The sequence below is a fragment of the Macaca mulatta genome, chromosome 4 (genome assembly GCF_049350105.2).
Source record: "Macaca mulatta isolate MMU2019108-1 chromosome 4, T2T-MMU8v2.0, whole genome shotgun sequence".
NCBI classification, from domain to species: Eukaryota; Metazoa; Chordata; class Mammalia; order Primates; family Cercopithecidae; genus Macaca; species Macaca mulatta.
Window position 1 is genome coordinate 155,382,365 of NC_133409.1, and position 22,424 is coordinate 155,404,788.

General features: G+C 40.3%; 1 protein-coding gene and 3 non-coding genes across 4 annotated transcripts in view; 3 read left to right on the forward strand and 1 right to left on the reverse strand.

Annotated features, from left to right (window-relative positions):
- LOC100429458 (olfactory receptor 2B6-like) overlaps window positions 1-22,424 on the reverse strand; it is a 77,457-nt gene that overhangs the window by 52,476 nt on the left and 2,557 nt on the right. The window contains 1 exon segment of the mRNA XM_028847764.2: window positions 16,292-16,717. The gene's annotated coding sequence lies outside the window, so the exon portion shown is untranslated.
- TRNAG-GCC (transfer RNA glycine (anticodon GCC)) lies at window positions 16,883-16,953 on the forward strand. Its single transcript has one exon. It is a non-coding gene; the product is annotated as a tRNA-Gly (tRNA).
- Window positions 17,303-17,374, forward strand: TRNAM-CAU (transfer RNA methionine (anticodon CAU)). The gene has a single exon. It is a non-coding gene; the product is annotated as a tRNA-Met (tRNA).
- On the forward strand, window positions 22,328-22,390 carry LOC114677851 (U7 small nuclear RNA). Its single transcript, XR_003729281.1, has one exon. It is a non-coding gene; the product is annotated as a U7 small nuclear RNA (small nuclear RNA).

Sequence of the window (22,424 nt, forward strand, 5' to 3'; positions counted from 1 at the left end):
TATTTCTGTTGCCTAAACATTTTCATTGAACAAGCCCCCAGAACTGGCCTTCCAATGCACCAAAAACTAATCAAAACATTTTCAAGGTTTGTCAAACTTTACATCAATGTTTGTACAATTCAATGTAAACTAGACTTTTCTGATCCAGAAATCATTTCTTCAGTAATACACACATACACACACACTTAGAAACAAAGATGTAAAGGGAGTTTTTGAGAGGTTGCTTGCAAGGGTGTTAATAAATAAATAAGGAATTCCCAAATTATAGGCCTTTTAAAGACGTCAATTTTACATAGCTTATAATTTAATTCTCTCCAAATTGCTTTATCATTACTATTCTTAGAAAAATTATTATGGTGGTCTTCAAATAAAATTTCAACAGAGAACTATATCTGTTTTCCACTGCCTAAATATATTCATTGCACAAATCTTGAGAACTGATCTTTTATGAATTATCAAAATAGCGTAGCCTTAAAATCTTTAAGGTCTCAAACATCTTAGCACTAGTCTGTATACATCAGGAAGAGTCTTAGACTTCTCTGAAACCAGAATAAAAGCTTAGAAATTCTTTCCCCAGAAAGAAAACATTTGATACACATACAGATGCCCTCATCCTTACACACATACACACACAAACTCCATGGCACAAATTATTTTTCAGACAATTGTAGATCTAACAGAAGTATCCAAAACCTTGTCTTAATTATCGATATAAGGTTAACAGCCCTAGCCTAAATTTTAACTCTATTCGCACATCAACACAATACTAAAATCCACAATGATTCTCCAACCCCCAGTTTTACTTAGATCTTGTTGTTTCTGTACTTCGCACTTCTCCTAAGTTGAAGTGTCTTATTCCATCTACCAAATAAAGTTGTAGCTACATTTTAGACTGAAATCAAATGCCTGCTTTTAACCTTTTAAAATTATTCCTCTATTGTATATATTATCTCTCTCCTGTTAACCTCGAAAGCACTTAAAGGGGCCAGGCATGGTGGCTCACGCCTGTAATCCTAGCATTTTGGGAGGCTGAGGCGGGTGGATTGCCTGAGGTCAGGAGTTCAAGACCAGCCTGGGCAACAACGGTGAAACCCTGTCTCTACTAAAATACAAAAATTAGCTGGGCGTGGCGGTGTGGGCCTGTAGTCCCAGCTACTAGGGAGGCTGAGGCAGGAGACTCGCTTCAACCCAGGAGGTGGAGGTTGCAGTAGAGATCACACCACTGCACTCTAGCCTAGGCAACAGAGTGAGACTCCATCTCAAAAAAAAGGGAAACGAAAGCAAGCACTTATAGGTTAAGTCATTAAAAAGCACATTATATAATCATGTCCACAGCTTGTTTAATGCACATTTCTTGTACAAAAAGAAATGCTTATTAATATCATGTTAGTTCCCTTGAGGTAGCATAGATCGTAATTTCAACTTCTTCCATATGGACTTCAGAGCCCGTAAAAATGCTAGAGAAAATAAACACTATAAGTTGATTATCTGGTTGATTTTGTGAGTTACACTATAATTATATTAACTGCTTCATTATTATTCTTTTTCCAATTTTTTCTTTTATCAAATATGTCATAAAAGTATAAAATGCAGTAACTAAGAAATACAATTAGAATGTTTTACTTCAAAACCTTACAGTAACAACATAAATTTCAGCATAATTCTAACCCAACATGGTGGATCTTAAAACTTTAACTTGCATCAGAATCATCTGTAGGGCTTTTAAAGTTCAGATTGGTGGGGGTCACCTACCCCCAGACCTTCTAATGCAGTAAGTCTGAGGTGAGGCCTGATAATTTGCATTTCTACAAATTTCCAGATAATACTTATGTTGCCTGTTAGGAGACCACACTTTAGGAACAGCTGTGCTAACAGTTAAAATAAATAAAGGTATGCTGCTTGCTGAGTTTCTATCCTTTATTTTTAGAAATGAGTTATAATTTAAAGGAAAATAGGAGAAAACACTAATAGAGTATATAGAAATACGAGGGGACATTCCTTAATAAAAATGTATTCATATCTTAAAGTCTAACTAAATGATATACTAGATTTCCAGAGACAAATTTTGATGTCAGCTCAAAGGCAATGTCAGGGTCCTTTAAAGAATTATGAGAAAATAGTAGAGAAACCAGAGTGATGGAGATTGAAGTATTTTATATTTTTTTAAATGAGCCATTAATTGATCTAATAAATTGCATATTGGTAAGTTCTAAAGCCATATGACAAAATTTTATATATATTTTGCCATCAGTTACCTTGTGACTATATACATATATATTCTGGCTTCATTTAGAATAACAATTACTAAACTATGTTATAGAGATACGTATAATAATTTTTTTTTTTTTTTTTTTTTTTAGACGGAGTCTTACTCTGTCACCCAGGCTGGAGTATGGTAGCACAATTTTAGTTCACTGCAACCTCCGCCTCCTGGGTTCAAGCAATTCTCCTGCCTCAGCCTATGGAGAGTAGCTGGAATTACAGGCAAGTGCCACCACGCCTGGCTAATTTTTGTATTTTTTGTAGAAACAGGGTTTCATCATGTTGGCCAGGCTGGTCTCAAACTCCTGACCTCAGGTGATTCAATTGCCTTGGCTTCCCAAAGTGCTGGGATTACAGGCGTGAGCCACTGCACCCAGCCTATAATTCTTGATTTCTTTTTTTTTTTCTAATTCAACTTTTAGTTTAGATTCAGGGGGTACATTTGCAGGTTTGTTACCTGGGCATATTTTGTGATACTGAGGTTTTGGGTATGATTGATCTTGTCACCCAGGTACTGAGCACAGTATCAATAGTTAGATTTTCAACCCTTGTCCCCCTCCCCACCTACCCACTCTAGTAGTCCCTAGTGTCTACTGTTGCTATCTTTATGTCCATGAGTACCCAATGGTTAGCTCCCACTTATAAGTGAGAACATATAGTATTTGGTTTTCTATTCCTGTGTTAATTCACTTAGGTTAATGGCCTGTAGCTGCATGTTGCTGCAAATGACATGATTTTTTTCTTTTTTATGACTCATGGTATTCCGTGGTATATACGTACCACATTTTCTTTATCTAATTCACTGTTGGTGGGTGCCTAGGCTCATTCCATGTCTCTGCAATTGTGGATAGTACTGTGATGAACATATGAGTTCATGTGTTTTTTGGTAGGATTTGTTTTCTTTTGGATATATACCCAGTAATGGAATTGCTGAGTGGAATCGTAGTTTTAAGTTTGAGAAATCCCCAAACTGCTTTCCACAATGGGTGAATTAATTTACTTTCCCACCAACAGTGTATAAGTATTCACTTTTCTCCACAGCCTTGCCAGCATCTGTTGTTTCTTGACTTTTTAATAATAGCCATTCCAACTGGTATGAGATAATATCTCACTGTGGTTTTGATTTGCATTTCTCTGGTGATTAGTGATGATTAACATTTTTTCATATGTTCGTTGGCTCCTTGTATGTCTTCTTTCAAGAAGTGCCTGTTTATTTCTTTTGTCCATTTTTAATGGGTGTTATTTGCTTTTTGCTTGTTCAATTGTTTAAGCTCCTTAGAGATTCTGGACATTATGCCTTTGTTGGATGCATAGTTTGCAAATATTTTCTCCAATTCTGTAGGTTGTCTGTTTACTCTGTTGACAGTTTCTTTTTCTATGCAGAAGCTCTTTAGTTTAATTAGGTCCCAGTTGTTAATTTTTGTATTTGTTGCAATTGCTTTTGAGGACTTCGTCATAAATTATTTCCCAAGCCCCATGTTCAGAATGGTGTTTCCCAGGTTTTCTTCTTCGATTCTTGTAGTTTGAGTCTTACATTTAAAACTTGAATCTATCTTTAGTTAATCTGTGTGTATGGTGACAGATAAGGGCCCAGTTTCATTCTTCTGCATATGGCTAGCCAGCTATTCCAGCACGATTTATTAAATAGGAAGTCCTTTCTCCATTGCTTATTTTTGTCAATGATCAGATGGCTATATGTTTGTGACTTTGTTTCTGAGTTCTCTATTCTGTTCCATTGGTCTATGTGTCTCTTTTTGTACCAGTGCCATGTTGTTTTGGTTACTGTAGCCCTTATAGGATAGTTTGAAGTCGGGTAATGTGATGACTCTGGCTTTGTTCTTTTTTACTTAGAATTGCTTCGGCCAGTGGGACTCTTTTTTGGTTCCATATGCATTTTAGAATAGCTTTTCTACCTCTGTGAAAAATGACGTTCATAGTTTGATAGGAATAGCATTCAATCTATAGATTACTTTGGCTGATATGGCCATTTTAACAATATTGATTCTTCCAATCCATGAGCATTGAATGTTTTTCCATTTGTTTGTGTCATCTATTATTTCTTCAGCAGTGTTTTGTAGTTATCCTAATAGAGATCTTTTTGTTTGTTTGTTTGAGAAGCAGTCTCACTCTGTCGCCCAGGCTGGAGTGCAGCGGTGCGATCCCGGCTCACTGCAAGCTCGGCCTCCCAGGTTCATGCCATTCTCCTGCCTCAGCCTCCCGAGTAGCTGCAACCACAGGCGCCTGCCACCATGCCCGGCTAATTTTTTTGTATTTTTAGTAGAGGCAGGGTTTCACCGTGTTAATCAGAATGGTCTCAATCTCCTGACCTCTTGATCCACCCTCCTCGGCCTGCCAAAGTGCTGGAATTACAGGCGTGAGCCACTGCGCCCGGCCTAATAGAGATCGTTTACCTCCTTCATTAGATGTCTTCCTAGGAATTTTGTGTGTGTGTAGCTATTGTACATGGGATTGCCCTCTTGATTTGGCTTCAGATTGAACATTATTTGTGTATAGAAATGCTACTAATTTTTGAATGTTAATTTTGTATCCTGAAACTTCACTGAAGTAGTTTATCAGTTCCAGGAGCCTTTTGGCAAAGTCTTCAGGGTTTTCTAGGGATAGAATCATATTCTCAGTGAACAGAGATAGTTGCACTTCTTTTTCTATTTGGATGTGTTTTACTTCTTTCTCTCACCTGATTGCTCTGGCTAGGACTTCCATAAATCTTGATTTCTGAATAGAATTTGCAAACAATTCTTATCTACTTCTGTACAACATGGAGCAATAATGACCAAAATGTCAAAGCGGTTCCATTTGTCCCTATCTTTTTGTAAAATCTCACTCAAAAGGTGATTAATAAAACACTATCACCCTGAAAATACCATTATAAGACTTAAGTGTTTTGTCCTACTATAATATGCACTTATAATAACTTGCATGAATTTAAAGAGAACAGACTTCATAAGTTAAAAATGACATTAAACTTTGGGAAATTAATAATTCTAGAGAAATCAGAATTAAAATTAAAAACTAAAAGCAATAAATAAAAGGATGAAATTTAACATAAATCAAGATGGACTCATTTACTTCATTCGTATACTACAGAATAGTATTAGTAGAAATATGACTGGCAGTGAATCCCATAGAAGCCCAGCTAAGACATATGGATAATAAAACATGTAGATTATTGGCTTTAGTTTGAGGATTTTTATCTTAAGAGATACATTATAAAACTAAAATGCCTACACAAAATAATGACTAGAGAATTGAAAAATCAGAACATCATGCCTCTTGAAGAATTATTGAAGGCATTTATTTTTTCAATGTTGAGTAGAAAATGCTTTGTCAAAGTATGAAGCAGAGCTTTCTTCAGGTATTTAAAGGGAAATCATGTGCATAGCTTAGTTTGTCTCATAAAGGTTAGAAATCCTACTAATGCATAAAAATTAAAAAGTAGATCTGAGCATGATATAAAGACACACACACACACACACACAAACAGATGTTATACCATGATGAAATAGCTGACCATTTCTGGCAATTTGGGAAAATAAAATTCTATATAAAATAGAGATTAAAGAGGAAAATGCCTTTCCTCTTTAAATTCTGTTTTAGGAATTTTCTTTTGTGAAATAACATTTGTGATAACAATTTCTGTTAATGACCAAAGAAACAAAAACAGGCAGAGAAAATGATAGATATAACTAAACCTTTGGAATAATGTCATGTAAAAGAAATTGAGTTGATTCCAAGGAAAGAACTGGATGGAAGCTATTCTGATTTAGCATATAGAAGTCAATGCTAGAAAACATGAAATGGCTTGAATGGGTAAATATCTGTGGAGAAACGATTTTCAAATATGAGAAGTAGTCCAAGGGAAGTTGGACTATGTGACTTATAAGATCCCTTTCAATCCAAAAAGTGTATGGCTCTGCCAATTACAATATAGGAGAAATTTGGTTAGATTTTTAAAAAACTTCCTGAAGATAAAAGATGGGGTTTAATGGAATATTTAAACAAAGGATACAGTGAAGTAATCAACTGTATCAGTTTCCCAGGGCTATCATAACCAATTGTCATGTACTTGATGGCTTAAAACCATAGAAAGTTATTATCTCACAGTTCTGGAAGCCAGAAGTCCGAAATCAAGGTACTAGCAAGGCCATGTTCTCTCTGGAGGGTAGTGGGCAGAGGAGGTGTGGTGGTGGTGGTGAACTTGTTTCCGCTTTTTTTGTTTTTTAGTGACTATTGGCATGCCCTGCTCATCCTTGTCTTGTGGCTACATCACTCTCAGCTCTGGCTTCATTTTCATATCTCTTTCTTTTCTGTGTGAGCCTCAGTCAAATCCCTCTTTGCCTGTCTCTTACAGGAATTCATGATGGCATTTAGAATTCACTCAGATAATCTAGAATAAATGCCTCCTCCCAAGATTCTTAATCACATCTTTCTCCATATAAGGTAACATTTGCAGATTCCAGTGATTATCACCTAGACATATCTTTTGGGAAGGGCCATCATTCATGGTACTGCATCATCTGTATCATTTAGGGCTATATAGTCCATCATCTTCCAAAGAAAAGAGCATAAAATTTACTTTTGAAGGGTCAGATTTTTAAATTTTAGATTCTTAAGGAAATGAGCAAGAATCCAACTGTATTCCTACTCGTAGTATCATTACTATCTTATGAGAATTTGTAAACTGTATACATTTTCCTGTTTAAAACAACAAACACATAGATTATATCATTTTTCAGTACATACACTGAATTGACCACAGGGCAAAAATTGGTGAAAAAATAAAATCTTTTGTGCAGATATAAGAAATCAATATAGTTTTTAAAAGGTGCATGAGTATTAGCACCATATGGATAGTGGAATTATTAGGAAGATAATACAGTCTGTCTCTCTGTGTATAATTTAAATATAGACACAAAATACATTGTCATATTTATCATATTTTACTTTTCTAAGTTATTTACATTAAGAATAACAATAATAGTCCCATAAATATGTCACAGGTTTTTTTTTTAAACACCATTTCCAGTACCAAAATGTGTCCCACATATGCTCCAATAAAAAGACACAGATCATCAGACTGATAAAAAAGCAAGGCTCACTATATGCTGTCTATACGAAAGGTACTTTAAATATAAGGACACTAGCCGGGCATGGTGTCTCACACCTGTAATCCCAGCACTTTGGGACCCCAAGGTGATCACTTGAGGTCAGGAGTTTGAGGCCAGCCTGGCCAACATGGGGAAACTCCGTCTCTACTAAAAATATGAAAATTAGCAGGACACAGTAGCAGCACATCTGTAATCCCAGCTACTTGGGAGGCTAAGGCACTAGAATCGCTTGAACCCGGGAGGCGGAGGTTGCAGTGAGCCATGAAATGTGCCACTGCACTCCAGCCTGGGTGACAGAGGGAGACTGTTCCAAAAAATATATAAAATAAAATAAAATAAAAATATATGTGTGTGTGTGTTTGTGTATGTGTATATATATGTATCTATAATGACACACACAAGTAAATAGTAAAAGATTGGAAAAGGTAGCTATAGTAACATTAATCAAAAGAATTGGCTATGTTATTATAAGAAAAAGTAGATTTCAGAGTAAAGAATATTGCCAAGAATATAATCATTTAATAATAATAAACCAATCCATCAAAAGGACATGTGAATCTTAAACATTTATACACATGATAACTAAACTTCAAAATACATACAGAGAAATCTGGTAGAGATGAAAGAGGTAGGTATGCCATGATTATAGGTGATTTCAGCACCCCTTCATCAATAATAGATAGAACAAATAGACAGAAAATCAGTAGGCATATAGAAGACTTGAACATTATCAACCTAAGTGATCTATTTGACATTTATAGAAGGCTCTACATAGCATCAGCAGAATATGCGTTCTTCTCAAGTGCACACACATTTCCCATGATAGACCATGTTCTAGAGTATAAAACATCTATCAGTATAGTTAAAAGGATTCAAATCATAGCAACATATGTTCCCTGACAACACGTTTTGTTGCAAGCCTGAGAGAATTTTAGTTCAGTTATAGATGTTTGCTTCTATGCCCCACAGTTTATATTCCAAATTTCATAAATTCTAAGATGTATATTTTCTCACATTTAACTTCTCTTAAAAATTGCTGTTCATCTATAATCTATGACTTTTACAATCATGTTGGCCAGGTGACAGTCACAACATAGTTGCTATTGCAGTTGTGAATTGCAATGTGTGAAGTTCACTGTTACTCCTGATAGCCTAGCTGGCTAACTGGAATCCTCCATGTTTCAGTCAACAAATGATTTTAGGACCATTTATGGAAGGACTATAACTCTGAGTTGTATCCTGAAAACTTTGTTGATACTGTGAAAGAAAAATCAAACTTACTAAACTAAAGGGAAAAGTCAAGCTGGGAACTACTCAGGGCAAACCTTCCCCCCCATTTTATTTAAAGTCATCCCTCTGCTCGCTGAGACAGATGCATATTCTGATTGCCTTCTTTGGCAAGGCTTATCAGAAACTCAAAAGAATGCAACAGTTTATCTCTCACCTACCTGTGACCTGCAAGCCCTTCCCTGCTTTGAGTTGTCCCCGCCTACCTGGACGGAACCACTGTTCTTCTTACATATATTGATTGATGTCTCATGTCTCCCTAAAATGTATAAAACCAAGTTGTGCCCCAACCACCTTCGGTACATGTCGTCAGGACTTCCTGAGGCTGTGTCATGGGTGTGTGTCCTCAATCTTGGCAAAATAAACTGTCTAAATTAACTGAGACCTGTCTCAAATTTTGGGGGTTCACAATACTTTCTGGTAAGCTCAAGAATGCAACAGCGTTTGTATTTGCAGAATAGGTATAGTAACTATTACTGGATTACAGGGAATACTGTAAGAGTTCAGAAATTTAATGGTTCAGCATAATTCTGGGAACATAGTAAGTTCTCACTGAGTATCTGCTACAATAATGTTTCAAATATTATTGTCCCTCAGTAGCAGGTAAAAACTGTGGCTCGGCCGGGCGCGGTGGCTCAAGCCTGTAATCCCAGCACTTTGGGAGGCCAAGACGGGCGGATCACGAGGTCAGGAGATCGAGACCATCCTGGCTAACACCGTGAAACCCCGTCTCTACTAAAAATACAAAAAACTAGCCGGGCGAGGTGGCGGGCGCCTGTAGTCCCAGCTACTCCGGAGGCTGAGGCAGGAGAATGGCGTAAACCCGGGAGGCGGAGCTTGCAGTGAGCTGAGATCCGGCCACTGCACTCCAGCCCGGGCTACAGAGCAAGACTCTGCCTCAAAAACAAAACAAAACAAAACAAAACAAAAAAAACTGTGGCTCAGATTGACACATACTTTGTAACAGGGAGTTCCAAAATTTGAATTCTGGCCAGTACCTCCAAATTCCAGTTGTTTGCCACTAAACCACTCTTTTCATATGTGTTAAAAGTGTAATTGAATTACATCTTCTATTTAAGAAACAACTTATTCTTTTCAAAGAAATCAGATTTCTTATCTCTTTGAACAGATGTTCTTATTTCCATTGTACACGGGCAGAAATTGAAACATGACAATTATCTAGTCAAGGTTGTCCAGCCAATCTAACAGAGAAATGTCCTTTTCACTAGAGAAACACTATAGGTTAACTTGGTTTTTCACAGGAAAACTTGAGCAAAAAAATGAGAATATCAGGATTGTTAAGCATGAAGAAAATTCTAAAAACAAGAGACAAAAGTTGATAAAAATGAGAGTCACTCATGCCTGTAATCCCAGCACTTTGGGAGGCCGAGGAGGGCAGATCACAAGGTCAGGAGTTCGAGACCAGCCTGGCCAGTATGGTGAAACCCCGTCTGTACTAATAATACAAAAATTAGCCAAGCATGGTGGCACATGCCTGTAGTCCCAGCTACTTGGGAGGCTGAGGCAGAAGAATTGCTTGAACCAGGGAGGTGGAGGTTGCAGTGAGTCAAGATCATGTAACTGCACTGCAGCCTGGGTGACAAGAGCGAAACTCCATCTCAAAAAAAAAAAAAAAAAAAAGGAGAAGAAGAAGAAGAAGAAAGCCTCAAGTAAGCATGTGTACAACTTCAGTAACACATTGTGCATGCAGCCCCTCCAAGTGCTGGCAGGGCCACTGTGCATGAGCACAGTCCACCCCAAGGGAAGAATCAGGGGAAAAGGAATGCAACTCCCTGGAAACATGCCAATGGAAGCATGCTAACATATAAAGTCCCAAGTCAAACATCAAACAGCGCACTTGAGTCTCTCAAGTCACCCACTTGGCCGTCTTCCAAGTGTACTTTACTTCCTTTAATTCCTCTCTAAAACGTTTTAATAAACTTTCTCTCCCAGGGCGCAGTGGCTCATGCCTGTAATGCAAGCACTTTGGAAGGACAAGGCAGGTGGACCACCTGAGGTCAGGAGTTCGAGACCAGCTTAACCAATATGGCGAAACCCCATCTCTACTAAAAATATAAAAATCAGCTGGGCGTGGTGGTGTGTGCCTGTAGTCCCAGCTACTTGGTAGGCTGAGGCAGGAGAATTGCTTGAACCCAGGAGGCAGAGATTGCAGTGAGCCAAGATTGTGCCCACTGCACTCCAGCCTGGGCAATAGAGTGAGACTCTAGTTCAAAATAATAATAACAATAATAATAATAAAATTTTCACTCCTGCTCGAAACCTTACCTCTATCTCTCCCTCCGCCTTATGACCCTCAGTCTAATTCTTTCTTCTGAGGCGGCAGGAGGTGAGATTGCTATAGACCTATACTGATTTGACGCAGCTAGTATTACAGCCAGCAAGGTATGGAATGCCTTGATGGCATCACCTGAGAACTTGTTACAAATGCAAATTCTTGCATTCTATTCTGACACACTGCTTTAGAAACCCTAGAGTTTGTGGCCCAAATATCTTTGTGTAATAAGCCCTCCAGGTGATTCTGATGCATGCCAAAGTTTGAGAACCACTGGTTTAAACTATTTGAAAATTGAGCTGTTGTCAAATTGAATGCTGAGTAACCAACCAACATTGCATCCTTCAAGTGTCTACGAGGTGAACAACACCATGCTAAGGGGTACAAATTTACTCATTCATTTGATGGGATTCAAGACATGCTACCCCAAAATATGGCACCTTGGCATTTGAGAAAACATCAGAAGCAGGAAGGTCACTCTTTAACCTTCCTTTAAAGTAGGTCATAAAGTGAATTAGTGAAGTATTAACTCTCACTTTCATTCCAAAGGTACCCTCCCTAAACCTGGAGGAAAGCCTTATCTTGGCCTCTGCGCCTTATCTTGGCCAGGCGCAGTGGCTCACGCCTGTAATCCCAGCACTTTGGGAGGCCGAGGCAGGTGGATCACGAGATCAGGAGATCAAGACCATCCTGGCTAACACGGTGAAACCCCGTCTCTACTAAAAATACAAAAAATTAGCCGGGTGTGGTGGTGGGTGCCTGTAATCCCAGCTGGTCAGGAGGCTGAGGCAGGAGAATGCCGTGAACCTGGGAGGCAAAGCTTGCAGTGAGCCGAGATGGTGCCACTGCACTCCAGCCTGGGCAACAGAACAAGACTCCATCTCAAAAAAAAAAAAAAAAAAGAAAAGAAAAAAAGAAATGTCCTTATCTCTGAAGACATAGGAATACAGAAGAATCTAAACAGGTCTGCTAAGATCCCCCAGTTTATTACCATTAGATCATACCCCTTCTGTCCTACAATGATATTTCTCCCCAGCTATCCACTTCTTCATCAAACTTAGCATAGAAATACACAGGTATCTTTGAAATTTGTCTCTGAAGGCTTCTGTGTCACATAAAACCTAGAATAAATAAGTTTCTGTTGTTAATTTGTCTTTTGTTATAGGGGCCTCAGCCATGAACCTTGAGATGGGTGAGGAAAAGATATTACTTTACTGATAAGTACTTACTGCGCATCTACTCGGTGCCTGCATATTTTCAGAAATTGCAGACACAGCAGTAAACAAAACTGACAAAAATCCATTTCTTTTGGGGACATCTAATCTGGTGGACAGGAAATAAAGTGAAATTTATGCTAGGTCAGAAGGAACTAACTGCTATGAAGAAAAATGCAAAGCAAGAAAGAGGGGTAGGGTGTGTACATTTCTCTGTTTGAAGGCAGATGTTGCTGCGTCAAATAGTGATCAGGCAAGCCCTCAGTGATGACAAATGGACACTTAAAGGAGGAGTAAAATTGAAGAAGGTGAAAGACCTGCAGGAATTTCTTGGGGAAGAGGTTTATGGGCATAGGGAAGACAAACTGCAAAGCCTGTACTGAGTCTGTGTGATATGGTTTGCCTGTGTCCCCACCCAGATCTCATCTTAAATTGTAGTTCCCATAATTCCCATGTGTCATGGGAGGGACCCAGAGGGAGGTAATTGGATCATGGGGGCAGTTTTCCCCATGCTATTTTTGTGATAGTAAGTTCTCATGAGATCTGATGGGTTTTATAAGGGTCTTCCCTCTTTGCTGGGCTCTTGTTTCTCTCTCCTGTCACCATTTGAAGAGAGACGTGTTTGCTTCCCTTTCTGCCATGATTGAGAGTTTCCCGAGGCCTCCCCAGTCCTCAGTTAAACCTCTTTCCTTTATAAAGTACCCAGCCTTGGACAGTTCTTTATAGCATCATGAGAACAGGCTAATACACTGTGGTTGGAAGGCGCTAAAGAATTACCTGGCTCTTCATTGGTTGAAGCACAGTGAACAAGGCCTGGCGTGGGAGGAGAGGAGGCATGTGTGGCAGGAGGCAGGGAAGTAGGGCCTCGTGGGTGATTTTCAGGAATACAGCTTGGTGTGTACCTACTTACACATTATCTGCTCCCCGTCCCCTTCCCATCTAAGCTGCTTCCCCAAGGAGGGGGCCTTCACAAAGGCGAGGCTGAAGAGTAGGTGTGAGAATGAATGAATGAGCAGCATGAGAGGGATGGTACTGATGAAAACTACTTTTTTTTTGAGACGGAGTTTTGCTCTTGTTGCCCAAGCTGGAGTGCAATGGCGTGCTCTCGGCTCACTGCAATCTCTGCCTCCCGGGTTCCAGCAATTCCCCTGCCTCAGCTTCCCGAGCAGCTGGGATTACAGGCATGCGCCACTATGCCCGGCTAATTTTGTATTTTTAGTAGAGACGGAGTTTCTCCATGTTGGTCAGGTTGGTTTCGAACTCCTGACCTCTGGTGATCTGCCCGCCTCGGCCTTCCAAAGTGCGGGGATTACAGGCGTGAGCCACCGCGCCCGGCCGAAAACCACCTTCCTGGTTAAAAGAGGGAGAGCAGAGGCCCTAGAACTACTGGAGTACGGTTTCTAATGTTGCTGGTGGGCCAGTTCAGGTTCTTGACTTCACTGCACAAAATAATTTGAAAGTGAGTCCTAAATAAGCAAGAGTTTATTGCAAAGCGAAAGTACACTCTGATAAAGCTGATCAGAGAGGGCTGCTCAAGAGACAGTACTGGCTGATACTGGACAAACTCGCCTCACGGGAGTCTTACATGATTATTCATGAGCAGGTGGGAGGACATTGCTATAAAACATGTTCTGGGTGGTCTCTTGGTGCACTGTGGTTTTGCATGGTAGCACATACATCGCATGTCTCATTAGCATGTTAAATATCCCCCTGGGGTGTGTTTTTTACTGCTATAATGAGTATAGGTCAATTTAAGGACACCAATCACGGGTTTCTGTGCTTGCGCCTATTGAAGGATTCTTTCCCCCCTTTTTGCTCTTCTAATTCTTTGCTGCAGAATGTTCCAACTGTCAGGCCTCTGAGCCCAAGCCAAGCCATCGCATCCCCTGTGACTTGCACGTATAGGCCCAGATGGCCTGAAGTAACTGAAGAATCACAAAAGAGATGAAAATGCCCTGCCCCGCCTTGACTGATGACATTCCACCACAAAAGAAGTGAAAAATGGCCGGTCCTTGCCTTAAGTGATGACATTACCTTGTGAAAGTCCTTTTCCTGGCTCATCCTGGCTCAAAAAGCTCCCCCATTGAGCACCTTGTGACCCCCTACTCCTGCCTACCAGAGAACAACTCCCCTTTTGACTGTAATTTTCCTTTACCTACCCAAATCCTACAAAACGGCCCCACCCTTATCTCCCTTCGCTGACTCTCTTTTCGGACTCAGCCCACCTGCACCCAGGTGATTAAAAAGCTTTATTGTGCACACAAAGCCTGTTTGGTGGTCTCTTCACACCAACGCGCATGACACCAACCATAAGTCCAGGATGCGGCTGGTTTGTGCACTGTCAGGCAATTTGTCCTCTCCATTTATTTAGCAAGTTTGTTCTCCTTTAAGAGAAGCTATGATCACCGTATCTAACCTACCTCATTTAAACTAGGTTCCATATCTGAAATCGAATGCAGATATGTGTGTGCATGCACAGGCTTCTAGAGAGTGAGTCCAGATCTTTCATCACTGTCTTAGCTTGGGCTGCTATAAAAAACAACATAGGCTGGGCGCAGTGGCTCACGCCTGTAATCCCAGCACTTTGGGAGGCCAAGGTGGGTGGATAACGAGGTCGGGAGTTCGAGACCAGCCTGACCAATATGGTGAAACCCCATCTCTACCAAAAATACAAAAATTAGCCGGGCGTGGTGGCGGGCGCCTGTAATCCCAGCTATTCAGAAGGCTGAGGCAGGAGAATCGCTTGAACCCGGGAGGCGGAGGTTGCAGTGGGCCGAGATCACGCCACTGCACTCCAGCCTGGGTGACAGAGCGAGACTCCATTTCAAAACAAACAAACAACAAACAACAACAACAAAAACTGCCACCATAGACTGGGTAGCTTAAACAGACATGTATTTCTCACAGTTCTAAGGCTGGAAAGATCCAGCTGCCAGCATAGCCTGGTTCTGAAGGGGGTATTTTTCCTGGTTTGCAGACAGTTACCTCCATGATGTGTCCTCACATGGCAGAAAGAGGTAACGTCTTTCCTGTATCTTCTTATAAGGGCACTAATTCCATTCATGATGACTTAACCCTCATGACCTAATTACCTCCCAGCTACCTTCAAATATGTCACATGGGGAACTGGGGCTTCAACATATGAATTTTGGAGAGACACAAACATTCACATTCTGTGAACCGAGGTCTTAAGAATCACCAGCCCTGTACTGCAGCCTAGGCGACAGAAAGATACCAAAACAAACAAAACAAAAAAAGAAAGAAAGAAATAAAAGAAAAGAAAGGAAAAGAATCCCCACCCAAGACTTTCCCCAGAATATGATCAGGAATATCAGACCAGTGCTTTTGGCATTGATAAGCTTTCAAAAGCAAGTTTAACTTCTGAGTTTGGCCCTTACATTTATGCTCAGGTAAGGTTGAGCAGCAATCTACCTTAAAAAGGAGAAGATTGCTGGAAAAATTTGTGCTTCAAAGGAAAACTATAACACATCTTTCTGTGTCATCTGATTCCGATTGTACGGGAACTATTTTACAACTCTGCAAATTGTAGATAATGATGGCAATACAAAATTCTTCGTATCTATGGACATGCAAATTAATTATATACTGCGGCAGGGACAAAATGGATGGCCATCTTCTTTAAACACGTTTGGGGAACATCTCACCAAAACAGTTTTGGCCTCATTTACACACCTATTTTAATATTCCTGATCTATAAATAGCATCTGTTCTTTGGATTCTCCTATATGTGCTGCGAGCACTCTTTGGATTCTCCTTTGAACAGGTATCAACACCTCACCAATTACCTCATTGAGTTACACAAATTTTTTTTATCCGGGTTCATTTTTATATTTGTATTAGAGTCATCACTGCACCCGTTGTGGAAATTATTCTTCAATGAGACCTTTGCGCTCAGTTTGCCAGGAAGAAGTTTCCAGTGCCACCCCATAACCATGGCAACTGAAGCATAAGGTAAATCCACAAAACTCTTAAATCCCCCACTGCCTCCCTTTTCTTTGGGGAGACCAGTGGAGAGCAACACTAGGTTCCTGTTTGCCTCCCCTTCCCTCTGGCTCCTCCCCTCCTCCCTCCTCTTTTGGCCGCCCTACCTCCTTTATCCTCTGCTCGGGTTCTCTTCCTCCGCGGTCCTCCACTTCATTTTCTTTATTCTTCGTGCTCATGTAACCTTATTCTACCTCTCCCGTTCCCTCCTGAACCCATCTGGACTTTGAGCCTCCCCACGGTCATAAAATGTCTTCTGCCTCCCAAACTAAGGAATTTGGCATCTTCCATAGCGCTTCCTGAAACTTAAGAGTCCGGAGCTTGAGACCACTCGGCAAGTGGATACCCAGGGCCCTGCAGCGGCGGACAGAGTCAGCTCAGGAGCCCGCACCCGCGTGGTGAAGGTGCAGGCCCAGTCGGAGCAGTCCAACTGCGCCGCTGAGACCGTGCCGGAGCCGGGCAGCCCACACACGGGCCAGCCTCCAGTGTTGCCAGAGACGCTTTGAAGTTGCAGTGAAAGGGATTTTTTCTTCCTGAAAAGAAGGGAAGAAGGCAAGAAGGCTCTGTTATGAGGCTCTATTCAATAAGAACGGAAAGCTACCTAAATATCTTTTTGAAAACAAAGTCGATGGTATCAGTTGGATTCCTGAAAAATGGCAAAGCATTCCTAGAGACGGCAAGGCTTACCTGTACGGCAAGCATTGGTGGTTCAGTGGTAGAATTCTCGCCTGCCACGCGGGAGGCCCGGGTTCGATTCCCGGCCAATGCAGCGGTGACGTTTTATGCTTCTTGAAAACTACGTATTACATTTCAGAAGTTGGATATTTTCCCTATACGGTTTTTTGCCTTAGTCTTACGTCCTGACTACATGATAAAGCAGGCAGGGTAGCGACAGGCTATTTTCTTACAGAAACATCGAGGTTTTCCTTTTTTTGCTTTCAGAATGTTTGATACCACTACACGCTGAACTCATCCTCATGTTTGCAGCATAAATAGAACTAGTGGCCCTTGGTGGGGGGTGGAAATCAGATTTATTTAACTGTACCAAAAAACCAAAATCCCCAACTTTTGAGGTAAACATCACAAAGAATTTCCCGGCAGAGCAGACTTCCGCGTGTAGCAGAGTGGCGCAGCGGAAGCGTGCTGGGCCCATAACCCAGAGGTCGATGGATCGAAACCATCCTCTGCTAGCCTTTTTTTTCCCCCCCCACCCCCAAAAAGTTACTTGGGATATACTGTCACCACCCTTCCTTCCCTTGCTAGGTCAATCAAAGGGAAAATGACACCAAATGGAAGTATTCACATTCCTTAGAGGAGAAAATGAGAAAGCAGCTTTCAGTTAAGAAATCAGAGGTATCCCATCTTACAGAGCGGGAATTGATACTAAGTCCATGAGCTGAAATACCTCCACCTCTACATACTATCATTTTGTAAACTATAATTTAAGTTTAGAGTTTCCAGTTTATAGGTAGTTAAATTTTAGAGATTCAGTTAAATAGAATTGGAAGTATTTATTTTATTTTTATTATTTTATATTTTATTTTATATTTTATTTGAGACAGGGCCTCACTCTGTCACTCAGGCTGGAGTCCAAGTGGCGCGATCATAGCTCACTGCAACTTCGAACTCGTGGGCTTAAGCAGCCTTCTGAGTAGCTGGAAGTACAAGTGCTCCCCGCCTAGCCCAGCTGTATTTTTTTTTTTTTAATTGTAGAGATGGGAGGTGGGAGGAAGGTGTCTCACTTTTTTTACCCAGTCTGGTCTCGAACTCCTGGGCTCAGATGATTCTCCTGCCTCGGCCTCCCAAAGTATTGGGATTACACGCGTGAACCCTCTCGCCAGACCATGAAGTTATTTTCAATAACAACTCTTCCAAAAAATGTCTTGCTCCTAGTCTGTTTTCTTCCTTAGCACTTATTACTATGCAGTATATTGTGTCTTTATTCATTTAGTATTTTCTCTCTCATGGGAAGTAAATTTAAAAGGATAGATTTTTGTGTTTTGGCACTGTAGTTGCCATCATACCTAGAACAAGGCCTGGTACATCTTAGATACTGGTGAGTTGGTAAATATTAGTTAATAGCCACAATTTTCAATTCACTAAACCGAAACATCAGCATTTCTCATTACTCATCACCTTATTTTACCTTTTAAAAAATTATAGAAGAGTTAAAAGTGACCACACGGATTTGATCTATTATTAACATCATGACATATTCACTACAAGTTTCTTTTATATTTAGAGAAAAGAGGAAAACACTCATGAAATGTAAGTATTCTTCAATTCCATCCCCAGACCTGTTAACGACTTTCTCAGGGCAAGTCTATTATGACTTTGATGTTCATCTGTCACGTTTCGTTTTCACTCCTGCTTATATATAGCCCCATGGCAATACAATTTTTTTCTGAAACGGTCTTACTCTGTCGCCCAGGCTGGAGTGCCATGGCACCATCTCAGCTCACTGCAACCTCCACTTCCCGGGTTCAAGCAATTCTCCTGCCTCAGCCTCCTAAGTAGATAGGATTACAGGTGTGCACCACCACTCCCAGCTAATTTTTTGTATTTTTAGTAAAGACAGGGTTTCACCATGTTGCCCAGGCTGGTCTCAAACTCAACACTGTTCTCAGTAAGAAACTTTCTAATCACACAGATAAGCAGGGACACATGTGATTTATCTTAAAAAAAAAAAAAAAAAAAAAAACAAGAAAAACGGAACTGTACTTTTTATTTTCTCCTGGATCCTATTTAATAATGAATTTTCAGTTTATTCTTGGATATCGTGACTGTAGACAGAGCCTCCTTCCAAAGTAGTGAATTCAATTTACCTCCTAATCTTGTACAAGGCTGCCATTCTTCTTTCTGTATATAGTTTCCTATTAGCAAGCATGAAATTGAAAAGAGAGCAGCTATATAAAGATAGTCGTTTTGTAAAGACAGACACTTTGGGACCTCAGAGCACACTGTCAGTGTATTGTGAAAGTTGTCAGAATCAAAATGTAATCACTAATGTTAAGAAAACTCTGACAAATAGAGCCCAGGAAGGCCATGAGGAGTGAGTTTTTATATTTGTATATCTGATCATAAAAACTATCACAAAACATTATAAAAACCACAACCTTGTATAAAGGCCCTTGCAGATTTACACAAAAATATTTTTATAAGGACATCCATCCAGTAACTGTCTGTCTAACCTTGAACTGGTGTTACCTTCGTTATTGATCTTGTCAATGAAAAGAGTCAAACCCTGTAAAATATTTGAAGATATGTATTCTGAGCCAAATATGATTGTGTCCTGTGACACACCCCTCAGGAGGTCCTAAGAACATGAGACCAAAGTGGTCAGGGCGCAGCTTGCTTTTATACATTTTAGGGAGGCAGGAGACATCAATCAAATACATTTAAGAAATACATTGGTTTGGTCCAGAAAGGCAGGATGCCCAGGCGGGGCAGGAGTGTTGGGGTGGGGGGTGGGGATGGGGTGCTTCCTCACTACAGGTGAATTTAAACATTTTCTGGTTGACAATTGGTTGAATTTGTCTGAAGACCTGGGATTAACAGAAAGGGAGTGTTCAGGTTAAGAAAAAGATTGTGGAGACCAAGTTCTTTTGAAGTCTTACAGTGGCTGCCCTTAGAGAAAATAGATGACAACAAATGTTTCCTATTCAGATCTTAGTTAATCTCTTTAGGATTGGGAGGGTCTGGAACAGAGATTCTTTACAGACGCAGATTTTCCCCCACACAAAAAAACAACTTTGCAGGGTCATTTCAAAATATGGCAAAGAAACATGGTTTTTGGTGTAAAATATTTTGATTTTCTTCCTTGTCTCATAATGTTTTATGCCAGAGTCAGGTTGGAAAGTAACTCATGATATATAGGGTTAAATAAAACCCATCTGATGAGAATTTATGATTTGTAGGGCATGACTCCCCAGACCCCTTATTTGGGAATTTGGGCAAGATAAAAATCAGAGTTTAGTCCTCAGTCTTTATGGTCAAGGATAATTCTTTCTAAACAATTATGTAAATAATTGATTTTTTAACCTTGTCTTTTTTTTACCTTCCTATATACTCACCTTATTTACTCTGGCATGCATATTCCCATTACAATGCTCTAGTCCCCCAAGATATATTTTATTTTAGAGAGCCTCCCTCTGTTATTTAGGTTGGCAGTGTAGAACTACTTTTTCCATGATTGAAACAAGTCTTATGGTATGTGACATTTGTTAGTGATAGCTTCATGTGATCCATATGGAGGAGATCTATTTTCACAAGCCAACTATTTATTCTGGAAGAGACTTTAGAAATCACTTTTAGTTGAGGAAAAAGAGACCAGGAAGAACAGACAATCCAGTAAATGACATAAAATGAGGTGATGGCAGCCAGGCGAGTGGTGGATAGAACTTAAACTTTCTAATTCCTCAAATTATTAGTCCTCAGTTGCCCATTTTATTCTTTTGGATGCCAACTACAGAGATTTTCTAATCTCAGAATTTCTTAGAGATGCCACGAAACTCCTTGTGTGGGAGACTATTTCTCTGGCCAAGAACTGCTCAGGTTTGGAGGAAAAGGGTATTAAGACTAGCTTTCCTCTCTCCCCACCTCCTTTCCACATTCATCACTCGGAACCATTCAGCATTTTATCAACTCTCTACAACTTAAATTCTTTCTCTATTTAAATAGAGGAGTAAGGAGAAAGGGGAGTTGGAGCGACCTAGGAAGAGTACGATAATGAAAACAGGAATGGGCTTTCAGAGTAGATAGTGGCCTATCTGGACGAGGAGCCAATTTCTAGTCTCTTCTCCATTCCACTTCTGTTGCTGTTAATCTTCCCAAGATAGATAAAAATGCCTAGGAAGGATTTTCATGATTAATTAACTTCCTTCTCCTGGAGAATCTGCATTTAATCAAATAAAAGATATTCAGAAAAAGCCCCTCTGTGCATTTGCTATTTCCCAAATGACTTTAGCATGAATTAATCAGCATGACAATGCGGCATATTTACAATGCGGCAAATATTTGGGATGATATTTACTGAACTCCTTCAGTATACACTATAGAGGCAAGGGGCCAGGCACGGTGGCCCACACATGAAAATCCCAGCATTCTGGGATGCCAAGGTGGGCGGATCACTTGAGTCCAGGAGTTCCAGACCAGCCTCGCCAACAGGGTAAAACCCCTTCTACGAAAAGTACAAAAATTAGCTGGGCGTGGTGGTGCATACCTGTGGTTCCAGCTACTTGGGAGGCTGAGTGAGACAAGAGGCTTAAGCTTGGGAGGTGGAGACAGCAGTGAGCCGGGATGGAGATCGCAGTGAGCCGGGATGGTGCCACTGCATTCCAGCCTCAGCAACAGAGTGAAGGCAAAAAAAGAAAAAGAAAGAAACACTCCTTGAATTACATTACAGAGTAAAGGAAAGCTTCCCCTTCACCCTCTGAAGGTTTGCTGAAAAATCACTGACTAAAAGGCAGATTAATAGGAGAAAAAAAAATTGATCATAGTTGTATATCACATGGGAGCCCTTCAAAATGAAGGCCTAAAGATACAGGGGAAATTGTCCATTGTTTTTAAGGTTCTATAAAGTATGGACAGCCTTGTAGAAATGATTGGACATGAAGGGTAGGATCTAATGATAATAAACACAGTAGGGAAACCCAGAAAGGCCTGTCTGTCCAGATTCTTCTTGGCCTCTCTGAGCAGCATTCCTTCCTTCTCGGTATGGGGCAGGTCCCTCTCTGGAATAGGGATCTTATGACCTATAGTCAGACAAAGGAGGGCAGATAATTTCTGACCATAAATGGCCAGTTTTCATACAAAAAGCCTTGTGGAATGGGGTGGGTGAGGGGAGCTACAATAATATTTGTAGGTTTTACAGCTGGCTTTGGGGAAAAGGGGTTCTGGTTTTTATGACCTGCCTTGGGGAAGAGAGATTTTAGTTTCTGTGGCTAAGCTTGAGGGAGAATGACAGATCAGAGACAGAAGGGCAGGAGGTCAGGGAAAAGCTTCTGCTTCTGAGGCTGCTGCTGAGGCCTTCATTTTGGGTTATAGTTTTCTGAGCCCCAACAATATATCAAAACATCATACTCTTTCTCAAAAATGTATACAATTATGATTTGTCAATTAAGAATAATATTAATAATAAAAAATAGTGTTACAGCTCTTTTAGAATTTGTCTAGCAGGCCTTATGGTTTTCGCTAGGAAGTCCCCACCCCCACAAAGAATAACATTAATTTAAAAATAAG